General features: G+C 38.2%; 1 protein-coding gene and 1 non-coding gene across 2 annotated transcripts in view; one reads left to right on the forward strand and one right to left on the reverse strand.

Annotated features, from left to right (window-relative positions):
• Positions 1-12615, reverse strand: part of LOC146310152 (carbonic anhydrase-related protein 10-like) — a 165788-nt gene that overhangs the window by 113185 nt on the left and 39988 nt on the right. The gene's annotated exons all lie outside the window — the stretch shown is intronic.
• On the forward strand, positions 12179-12250 carry trnaq-uug (transfer RNA glutamine (anticodon UUG)). Its single transcript has one exon. It is a non-coding gene; the product is annotated as a tRNA-Gln (tRNA).

The raw sequence follows: 12615 nt of genomic DNA on the forward strand, positions 1-12615 counted from the left end.
AGGGAAAGGGATTTTTTGGTCCTAAAGTTTGTATGAAAATGTAGGCCGGATAAACTACTTACATATTTTCAGCCCAGGACCCAAATTTTTTTTGCAAAGTGACAAGTCTTTCCAGGAGCCAGGTTCCAAGAACATGGGAACACAGACCTGCAACACATCTCTGTTCTCACAGCTAAGACACTGGTACATTCAGTGGAAAGTAAACTAGTGAGGTAGGCCATGTTTCCACCCAGAGTACCTGCAACTTTATTTCTAGGAATTACTTTTCTGAACTAAAAGGTTCCTTCAGCCCGTTGTTTCCACTGACCCACGAAAATTAGTCCACTCAATAAGCCTAAACTTCCTATGCTTTCTTTTCTTTTCCACGTTAATGTGTCGAAGCACAATGAACAAACTGATTTCCAGCCACAGATTATTTAAAATAGTGACTGAAACAAAAAGCTGCGAGTATTCAACCAATCAGAAATGTTCATCGCTGCAAGCCCCATTCCCAAAGTTCATGTACTCTTGAAATGTACCACTCCCCCAGCAGGTGCTTTTGGGAGGGTAAAATAATGTCACTGGAACTTAATTTAGAGGCTGGTCCCTGTGGAGGAAATTCACTGAGTTCCTCCAAAGGTTCCTCGTCTCCTGGGAAAGTTTCTGCAGTGGACACGCAGCTTTACAGTCTACTGCTTTTTAACTTTTCTACAGTGTATTAAAGGGAGACCAGAGTGACTGCTGTAAACAGATTAGACTGAATGATCACGCTCAGCAGAGAACAGAAACATCTACTGCAGTCACACCACAACTGTCAGATGCAACCAGCAGAGATGTGCAGAGGTTTGAATAAACTTTTTTACACCGTAAAGTTTTCTGTAAGATGCATAGAACAGTGTAGTGGTATCATAACCAAGTGTCCTGGGTTCACCCAACTGTAGAAACTTCATAAGAAAAAGTCCAAACTTCTCCATTAAAACTTAACATAAAAAAAATTGTAAAACTGTAAAAATTGTTTAGAACATTTTTTACATTTATTTAAAACATTTTGTTGTTTATTTAGATTTTTATTCATTTAGAACATTCTGTTATCTATTTAGAACACTTTGTCATCTGTTTAAAAGATTGTTATCTAGAACAATTTTATCTCTGTTATTTATTTAGAACATTTTGTTATCTATTTAAAACTTTTTTATTGTTTAGATTTCTGGAGAAACTCTGAAATTCTAAATAACTGACACTAGATGTTACGTGTTCATGGGTCAGAATCTGCATGTCTCAGTGGACGTTGTGGTTATTCAGAAGGTTTGTGTTTTTTATAGAGCTGATTATATCACACCCCCCCACCCCTCCCAGTAATGACATTTCATTCCAACAAGTTGCCGCTATCGTGTTCAATTTTTCACTTTCATAACAAACTAAAATTTGTGAAAATTCAGAATTGAGCGAGCTACTGTCAATTTTGCAGTGAAGTCTGCATCTCCGATTTGTGGACCTTGAACGCTTTAATATGGAAGTTCACAGACACCATGCTTCTGTCTTCACAGCATTATTTTCATCTTCAAGGATGTCTCTTGTCTTCATCAGGGACCACAAAGGAAATAAGGACAAGAATAATTCATTCCACCGACCCGTTCTGCCTTGTTTTGCCAGCAATACATTTGCTCAAAAAATAAGAGTAAATGAAGCTTTTGTTGGAGGCTATTTTCAGCCAAGGATTAATACAGATTTGGTGCTGTAGTAAGTATTTACTGCAGCAGCTGTATCTACACCCACAATACATGTTAGTGAGATCACTTCATTGTTGGTTTTGGTCTTGTAATGGTTGACAATAATAAAAATAAAGAATATCACCGGACTTTTCCTTTGAGAGGTTCATGGATTGTTTTGTCCACAACTCAAAGATATTCAGTTTACTGTCAGAGAGCAGTAAAGAAACCAGAAAATATTCACATTTAAGAAGCTGAAATCACAGAATTTAGACTTTTTTTATGTAAAGAAGATGAATTGATCACTTGATTATCATAGATGCAGATTAATTTAAGAGTCAATCAATAATAGACTAATGGTTGCAGTTCTAAGTGCTTTATGTTTTATGATTGATTGATTTAAAGACAAAACATGTTGAAATTTCCAGCCAGTGAATAATTTTTTCACTAGAGGCCATGATAATGAATTGGCAGCTATGTGAGCACTGCGTATGGTATATGGTATATATTATTCTTTACTTTAAAATTATCTTACTAATAATCTGCATTTTAACTTAATGCATCTGTAATCTGATTACATCTTTTTTTTTATCTGTAGCTGCAACAGAGTACAGTTTTTATGTCCAGATTACATTATCCCGTTGTAATCTGTTACTCCCCAAGCCTGTCGCTTATCTTGAGCAACCAGGTCATGATTTTGGAAAGGGAGACACTTTCATTTTTCAATTTTTGTGTATTTTGGTGCTTTAATCACCACAAGTCATTTAGTCTCATTTTATTGGAGAGAAGGCAGACATCTCTTCGGCCAAAAACACTACAACTCACACCAAAACTATCTAAATGGATAAAAGGCACAACAGGCCAGAGGAAAAATATACATTTTTGATTTGGGGTGGTAGAAAACGAAGAAGAAGAAGAAGCCTGAGCTTTCGAATGACATTCTAAATAAAGCCTAATAAATACTCAATGGCTGCTTTAAAGCCATACAGTGCTGTCAGTGGTGGTCAACAATAAAATAATTATCAATAAACTATAAATAGATAAGATGAATTCTTCTTAAACCCTCCAATCTGACACTTTTTTTTAAACTGCAGCTCATCTTTTCCATCACTTCTTTGAGGCTCGATCCTCAGCAGCACCTCTCTTCTCCCTCTCCATCTCATCTCAAAGCCTATTTCACATCTGACATGACTTACAGAGATAGACATTTAAAAATAACATTGTCTTGGGAGAATCAAGCTGTTAAGGGTACCGTGTGTCATGCAGTAATCTCATATTCTTAAGAAGATATAAAGGGTCTGGGAGAATAGTGTGGGTGGCGTGGGTTCTCATACGGATTGTTGAGAAATAACTGAACTGTACTATTCAAAGAGGGTCTTTACACAAGGCTGCTGTCAGCGGTGGATCGCACCAGAAAAGGGTGATACAGGTCACAAGCTAATCCTACAATCCATGGGAAAATACAGTATAAAAAGAGAAGGAGAATATGGTGGTGGGTTATACAAAGATAATATAAAAAGGATGAGTCAGGGGTCAATGCAGCACATAGAAATCTAAGTACCTAAAGGAGAGTTTGTCTTGAGAAGCAGAAGAAAAATGGGATGTAAGAAACATCATTAAGATTTTTTTCTCCAAGATTTTATTTGTTTTTGTTTCATAACATTCCCTTGAAGTGAACATTGGGTCAGTAATTTTTTTTTCAGTGCATTTCTATTTTATTCTTTCTCATTAATAAATTTAAAACAAATTGTTTCATTTGTCTTTTTAGCAAGCATTTTGTCACAAAAAAGTAGGACTATACTTTATTAAAAACTCTGCTTAGTGAGATGCAAATATAACTTTATAGCTTAAAAGGATAGTTCACCCAAAAATGCAAATTCAGCCATTGACTCACCATCATGCTGACTGAAGGTGGGGTTGGAGTTTCACAGGAAAACAGTGTTGCAGATGGAGTCAGAATTTTATTTTATTATTTTATTTAGATTTTCTTCTCTTTTTTCCCCGTTTTTTAAATAAGTGGTTTGAATTCAGTTTAAATGCACTGACACACTGATGTTCTTATTTTGGGTCTTACCTTATCCATATACAGGTGTGTACTATTTATTTGTACTTATTTATTTTTGGTTATTTCACATCAATATGTGACTGGAAAGCAATGTGCTTTACTCAGTTGAATAGATGAGCTATGTAAATTCAAACTCTGTTACAGCACTGACTTTTGACTTTTTACCTCCAAAATGAATGAAAAAGGAAAAAAAAACATGGTTACAAAAGACAAAACTCTGCTTAGTAGTAAATCTTGACATGGAAATCACTTAAAACAAATGACATGAACGTGTTGACGTCATGATGCAACATTACAAGGCAGTTCTTGGTCTCTGAGACACAGGCTGCACACTGTGTCCTTCTCTCCTGCACAGTCTTTGAATAAAGCTCATGCTGTGACCTCTCGTTTGCAGGTCTCCCTGGTCTGACCTGGACCTGGACCCAGGAGTTTGTAGCAACCAGATTAAAGAAACGTGACATTATAGGCTGAACATGTGGAAGCATGGAATATGGCTGGAAATGACAAGAAGCAAGTCCCAGTGTCCCCCACAAAGGACATGGGTTAAAATGTGTGTTTTGAAAGGCTTAAAATTGATATATAAACTTATAAAATCTTAATATAATGTAGTTAAGATGCTCATGAATAAAAGAACAACAATCCTATGCCTTTCTGCTGAAATTCCTGCCAATTCAAAACAACAGAAGATGTCCTCTTTCTTTTAGAGGACATTAGGACACAGTGTTTGAAATAAAGGCCTCAGTTTCATGTCTCCCACAGAGGACAAAAATCTTAAAGTGAATTTTTTGTGGAAGAGAAAAATCAATGCAATGACGCAAGAGTAAAAAAGAAGATAAATTTTCATCATTTATGAAATTTGTGTCATTCATGTATTTGTGCGAGTTGAAAATATTCTTGTCATGGGGAAACTTCATGCATTAAAGTAAGGCACACATGCATGCACGCACGCGCACACACACACACACACACACACACACACACACACACACACACAAACACACCAGTGTTGTTTTCGTTAACAATGACGATGATGAAATGATTTCATTAACACACCTTTTTTTCATGACTAAACAAGACGGTGACGAGCTAAACATAGCTCTTTGATGATGTAAATATGACGAGACGTATCTGTTGTTTTCGTTAACGAGAGGAGATGAGATGAAAATGTTAGTGGGTTGGCTATAGGACTATCAAAATGCATTTCCTCCAACTGTGCGTACAATCTGTCTGCCAAATGCTGAAGATATCAGCAATGCACCTGCATCCTGTCCTTGTTTGGTCACGCCCACCACCGGGCACAGTGCACACTAGGCCAGTTACACACACACTTCATGGACCATGGCGGCAACATCAGCACAAAGGCTTGGTGGGCGGAAAAGACGTGATGATTTATGGATATACTTTACACAGTAGCCCTTTCTCAATATGCGTTCTTCTCTGTCCTTCTGTTCTTGTGCACTTGAGAATCGTCATCATTCTCAGTCCAAGTACTGTTCCAATTCAGTCTAAGTCCGCATCTCGCCAAGTAGAGTCAAATACCCAGATGTGTTCTTGCCCCACCCATTTTATCAAGGATGCATTGGGTGGTGACTTGTGTAGACTTGGGGCAGCCACGTATCCCAGAATGCATTTCGTAGCAATAATGGCAGAGGAGAAGACCCACAACTTTAAGTTACAAGTGTCGAAATACTACTGTTTTAGTATCACAGAATGCAATTTTAAGATTATTTTATGTGAGAATGTAGACATTAAAACTAAATCTGTGGTCGATTCATCACAATAGCGCGTAGTTTAAAATTTGCTCCAACGTTTTCGGAGATGTGTCATCCTGCTAACGGGACGGCCAGCATACCTCACCAGCTGGCAAGATGACTGGGCTGTTAGTATACATGTTACCCCGCTAAAACAGCCTTGACAGCATGACCTTTTGTAATTGGCCGCTGGCTCTGATATCTCTATTGTAGTAAAACGAGATATAATTAGTTTTCCTCACATTTAAACCAAAAGATACAGGGTTGTGTTTCATATCATATTTCGTTTTATTTCAAATATACATTAATGGTGAAAATAACTGGAAGTGGGTAAGCCAGGATGAGCTGAGATGGTGACATCATCAAGTACGCTACTGTCCCAATAGCAGAATGACCATCCTGTGTCCTACCGTCCTCGAGAGACTGTACTCCCAAGTCGAACTTGCTAAGTCCGAACTAAGTGTACTTGGTATTGAGAAATGGCTGGCTTCCATTATTTAATTTTTATTTTAATCAAAAGGGCCTATAACAGGTGTTCTTTTTTATCAAATGAAAAAAGCTAACTCTAATTTGTGCGATTTCAGAGTCGGATGCGTTGCTATTGTTTCATTACATTCATTACAATGCATTTCTCCTCTCCTCTGTGACGGGCAGGTCTCCCCCCTCGCTCCTCTCTCACAGCAGACACCGATGCACCGGTACAGACACACTCACCCACACTCAGAGAGCGGAGGAGAGACAGTTTTCGACTGTTACGGTAAAAAACAACGACAAACAAACAAAAATCGGAAATGAAGGTTCCCCAGCTGTTCTCCCCGCCAAGCAAAAATATAGTTTTTTTAAACAAACCGTACGTGGCGAGGCGGGAAAGCACAGGTAGCTCTGTGGCCAGTGGTAGCCAAAATGAGAGCATCTCTCCCAGCCCCGACCACAGCGCTTGTTAATCTCCTGCCCCTGTTAACGTCGCCATGACTAGACCCAAACACACCTGTTCAGCCTTCCCGCCGAAGCACACAGTAAAAAGCTGCAGATGGGTCACCACCGTCAGTCTGGCTTTGATCCAGCATGGCTGACAGACTGTAGATACTCCACATGGCTGTACAAGAGCGAACTTGGTGAGTGAATTGATCAATGAAGATGGATGGATGGATGGATGGATGGATGGATGGATGGATGGATGGCAGGCACGGCGCCAGGATTTTAATTTTGGGTGGGCCACAGTAACTTCTGTTGGGCCTTTTATTTACAAAAGTTAACACTGTTTCCAACTGGAAATCTCACTTTAACAAAATCATACTGTGAATGGCGACGAGCACTTCCAGTTGATTATGACACTTTTAAAATCTTTTGAACAGTTTCAGTTTGCAGTTTATATTTATTTCAAATGGCACAGGATATCTCCTTATCTATGTTTTCACTATGGATCAAGTAGATCAGTGTATCAATTCATTAAGAAAACTATCATTTTATTCCTTTTAAAGCATTTTTATTTGATCTGGCTGGATTACTCTTTAAATTGATAGTAAGGAGAGAGAAACGAAGTGATCAGAATGATGGGTGAGCTACAATGACTTAAAACAAGAGAGAGAGAGCGCTGCGATGCCCTGTTCATTCATCTACCTCTACCTCCTGTACTGTCTACATTTTATAGACGTTCTAGTTTTGATGAAAAATGCATCTGCAGGTATAAAATAAAACAATGATAAGCTTTCCTCAGTACACCAGTCATCACTTCTGCTGAACAACCGCCATAGTGTGACGTGCGCAAGCGTAACATATCTGGTCCGATGAATAATGGCCCACTGTGATTGGTCCAGACCTCACATGTGATAATAGCCAAATAAAAGTCTTTTTGTCAAATGGAAACTTTTTTTTGTCTTAATGGTATATTAAAATGCTGATTTTAATAATTAAAAATAAAAGTTAAGAAAATATATGTTCTCCCAGTCATTTAAGGTGGGCCAGTTGTAGAAGTGGGTGGGCCCAGGCCCATTAGGCCCACCCATAATGCTGCACCTGATGGATGGATGGATAGATGCATAAATAAATAAATAAATGAATTACTGTTCCATTGCTAGAATAAAAAATGTCAACACAGATCAGTGTTAACTGTTTATTCAGGTCTAAATGCTCTGTAATCATGGTAATGGGGTCCTCTGACAACAACGGACCACACTTATTCCACACTTACCCCCCCCCCCCCCCCCCACACACACACACACACACACACACAAAGCAAAAAAGCTAGGGGAAACACTGCTTTACACATAATCCAGCAGAAAATAAAATGGATGGGAAAGTCTAGGCAAGCACTATCAAACTGGTAAGGAATCTGGTTATTATGCAAAAGTGTTAAGAGAGTTAACTGTTGCTTTATGAACTGCAACACAACCTGTCAACCTCAATTACAATTTCCTATATCTGTGTTTGCCTAATTTAATGTTTTAAAGTCATTATTTTTTTCCAACTAAAATTATTGACTAAAACTAGACTAAAACCATTTTAGTTTTCGTCGACTAAAACTAGACTAAAACTATCAAGGACAAATGACTAAAATGTGACTAAAACTAATAAGCATTTCGTCCAAAAGACTAAGACTAAAAATAAATAAAAAATGGCTGCCAAAAACAACACTGACACACACAGAGCAGGCCTCTCTCCTCCATCTTGCTGTTTGGTCACATGTTTTACCTGACATTGTATTGGAGTACAGCTAATGTTGACATGTACAGAACACACTTCTCAAACTTTGCGCCTGAGAAACAACAAGACTGTAGTTTAAGACAGAAACATTAATCTACTGACTTAAATAAAATGCTGCTTCACCTGTCCTCTCTGCTGGACTTGTCTCCTCCTCTGTCACAGACCAGGAACTGCCAAACCCTGAGCTGGAGCAGTCCACCTGTTTAAGTAGAGGGGTTCCCAGAGGAAGAGACCAAGTGTGGTAGAGTGGGAGGGGTGTTTAGTTTCTGTTCAGGCTGTTACTGTTCTGTTCTGTCACAGCCCACCTGTATAAAAGACAGAAGCCCGCGGTGGCACTTGACCATCTGAGACAGAGACACAGCTCCTGTCTCTGGCTCATTTTAGGGGCACAGCTGACAGTAGTGAAGGGCAAACAAAGCCTCTAATTAGGCAGATCACCATGATGGTCATGTGATATGTTACACACATTCACATTATACACCTTTTCAGTCTTTTAATCAAAATAATTATCTTCATTAATTATCTTCACTTGGAGTTTTTAGGACATGTTTTGCTACATAGTAATCGACTAATAGTCAATAATGAGGAACCTAATTATGTATTTTTTTTTCACTTATATTCTCATTTATATTATAAACAGGATGTAATTTGCTTGGGGGATGAGGGGAACCCCCCCCCCCCCCCCGCCCCGCTCTGTATATCCCTGCCTCTGCAGAATTATTTTTCATTCCTGGTGGGGACAAAATATATCCCCCCCATCTGTAGTCTGTTCAGTCTGCCACAACAGCCTCAAACAGCCTCAAAGAGACTATTTACAACCTGAAAAACTGAACACATCCTGTCTGTTTATGAGTCTCCTCTGCTTTCAGTACTATGGACAGACCCGCACCAACACAAGCAGAACCCCCAAGTCCGCCTTTAGTGTCAAGCTGCGGGACACACAGGAACGATGCTGCGCCACTCTGTGAGGAAATACAGGAAGTTCACAGATGACAAAATCCATCCTTTTTTAAGAATAATCACTAAAGCTAAAAGCTCAGACACAGAGCAGTTTCTGCAATTAAAAATTTTGTTTAAGTGTTTAAGTCATGATTCCTAAATCATGATTCCTAAATCATGATTCCTAAATTCTTTTATTAAAATTCCCAATTATTCTAGAATCTGCAAAGACCAACAGGCTTCATAATCTACAGGCCTAATGAATAAAAATGTTTCAACAACGTCTCCCCCTGTTTTTTTCACAAATCACACCCTGATTATAAATTGTTTTTAGTACTGTTATTATTAATTGGAGCAGAATGAAATGCCTAACTGACTATTTTTAGACATAATGTAGGAATGTGATGTCATCATTGGTAGTTTTGACTTTTTTGTCTCCTTTTTGCTTTGCAGGTTAATTTAAGAAATAATTTTAAATAATAAAACACTAAACATCTTTTACATTATGATGTAATGTTAACTTGTGTGGACCCCAGGAAGAGTAGTTGTTATCTTGGTAGTGACTAATCCAAATAAATATATAAAATAAGAAAAAAATGAATAATAATTCTCGATATTTAGCAGCAATATTTGTGTGGATGTACATTAATGTTTGAAAAAAATAAGAAAAGGCAAACACTACTGACCCTGAGAACTGCATCCAGTTGGTGTTAATAAATAAATAAATGTTAGCTTATTAGCACATTGACACCTGAACATTGTATTGTTTTAAACCACTTCAATATTGTTTTGATCCAGAAGCCTCCAGCAGATAAAATCATACACAAGTCTGAGCACCTGCAGGTAAATGCACAGGAATAACATGTTGTTCATTAATGTATGTAATTTCCATTGTGGTCTGGACATAAAGGGACCAGTTTCATGTGAGCTATCAGAGGCTCCCTGTAGATCTGCATGTATCTACTAAAGAAATATTTGTTGTAGCAGTTTTACATTAATGAGGAAATCATACATAAAACTGCATTTCCCTGTATGCCACATGCTTGAGGCTTTTTGTTGAATGCATTTTGTATGAAATGTTCAATGCAACTACTGCCTGAATTATGTTCACTGTCAACTTCTTACCAGTCCAGAACTTTGACACATCAGACTGTTGGCTGGAAATGGAAATATGATGCATTTTGTAGTAGAAAGAAAGTAGTTCTGGAAGATTGGACTGCAGAAAGAAACAGTTTTCTACATGAAACTGCTCATCACAAGGTCTGTGGAATATCCTGAGTAACCGGATCATGATTTTTGGAAAGAGGTGTTTGTTTTGAATTTTTGAAATGTATTTTTTGGTGCTTTGAGGACCACAAGTTGGGTGCCGTCTAGTCCCATTATATTTGAGAGAAGGCAGACATCTCTACGTCCGATATCTCTGAAACTCTGCAACTCACACTAAAAAAATCCAGATGGATAAACAGCACCACAGGCCAGGGGAAAATATGTATTTATGATTTTGATTCCCTTTAAGCAGTATTGACTTCTTTAATATTTAACCAAGACCACAGTCCTTCACCTAAACAAGTGGATTAAGCTGACAAGAGAAGATGTTTTATAGAAAATCAATGAAAAATGTCAATATTAAACATTCTGCATATCATTTACATTCAGAGTGAACATTCTGTGGTATCAAGGTGGTTTCAAAAAACGTAATCCAGGCAATTACTTTCCCTTTCTGCAAATTAGTAGTATATAAACATGAATTTTAGAAAATAGTGTTGCATTTGTAAGTCTCAGCAACTGCGAGGGAGATTAGCATCTGTACATAATGTAAACCTAGAGTAAAAAATGTATAGAAGCCAGTGGATTGATTTTAAATGCTGCACCACAGAGAGCTGAAAAGGGCTGCAGGTGACCAGCTCTTACTGAGGTTTGTGACCAGCACTCCTCCAACACATCATCAATGTACACTACTTTATCTTGGCACAGCTCACGCTGCTGCAGTGCTTCCAGGTGTATTTTTATCCTTATTTTGAAGTGCTGCATTAGAAAAAGTTGATGGAAATGGCAGATTTTGAGAGAAAAAAAAGGCTCACTTGAGGTGGTTTTTCCCTTTTTGGAAAAGGTCTTAATGGGAGATGGAAGTACTTTTTCTGAATAAGCCCTGACGTAGCAAGCTTTTACCTCAAATGGAATGTGAACATGAATCTAACAGAAATGTCATTATTTCCATCCTGTTTTCATCAGTTTTTCACCATTTGGTTTCTTGTTGAGCCTTGATTTTCAGCAGTGGTGTTATAGTTATTATAGACAGTTTGAGAACCATCTGGGAAGTCGTCCTAAGAGACTGGAAAATGGCAGGCACTTTCAAAAAACACTTGGCAGGTGATTGGACGAACTATCTGACTATCACATCTAACACAGGCTAGCTTCAACCAATCAGATCAAGAAACCATAGCTGCTGGATTTGCAACTGGAGGCAGCTGGATTCGCACAATCACATGATCACACGGGAATCCATCTTGCCAGGCTTCAAATTATCTGTTTGTGTCTAGCCAATCAGCATTCTAGGAGGAACTACTGCCAGCTATGGTGACAACAGCAAGAAGCGTCCATGGAAGCCACTCGTCTCAAACAAACAATGGCAACTTCTGAAGGGGTTAGCTTAGGTACTTTGATAACAACATCTTTTCTCCATGAAAAAGAAGTTTTTGATCTCCTGACAGGCTTCGGCATGAGTTTCATCTGATCGATGATAGACAGATGGTTCAACTAATCACCTGCCAAGTGTTTTTTTAAAGTGCTTGCCCTTTTCCAAACGTTTTTTGAGTACGGCTTCACAGATGGTTCTGTGGTGTGTCAGGTTAGGGGTTAGTCCTTTGACTAACCAGACTGGAATCCTTAGAAGCTTTGTAGCATCAGATCAGCATTCATATGCTTTGTGTTGTTTTTGGTTTGTTGTTTTACATTGAAGAATAGAAAAAACCTGTTGCAGTTTTATTAATATTAGCTAAATATATTGCAAAAGCTTCAGTGCCTTCTGTAGTGGTTCCATGGTGTAATGGTTAGCACTCTGGACTTTGAATCCAGTGATCCGAGTTCAAATCTCGGTGGAACCTCATTTACACTAAAAAGATTGATTTAAAACATATTTTCACTCTTCTCCCAAACGGCAAGAGTTTGATCTGATTGGTTGAAGTCAGACGTGGTCGACAGATGTTCACATTTTTTGTGAAAGTGCCTGCCCTTTTCTGAACATTTTCTAAGGATGATTTCCCAGATGGTTCTGTGTAACAAACCATGTGGTGTGTCAGGTTAGTTAAAATGTAGAGCAGAGATTAAAAAAAAAAAAAAAAACACACAATTCAGCTCTCCGGTCGTACTGTAGAAATTACATCATGAATGCATCAAGTCAATATCTGCCCTGATACCATTATTGGACCTCATCATTTCCATCTCTAGTCGTAGTTTTGTGTATATCCAG

Source organism: Lutjanus erythropterus, chromosome 19, assembly GCF_056507025.1.
Source record: "Lutjanus erythropterus isolate fLutEry1 chromosome 19, fLutEry1.hap2, whole genome shotgun sequence".
Lineage (NCBI taxonomy): Eukaryota > Metazoa > Chordata > Actinopteri > Lutjaniformes > Lutjanidae > Lutjanus > Lutjanus erythropterus.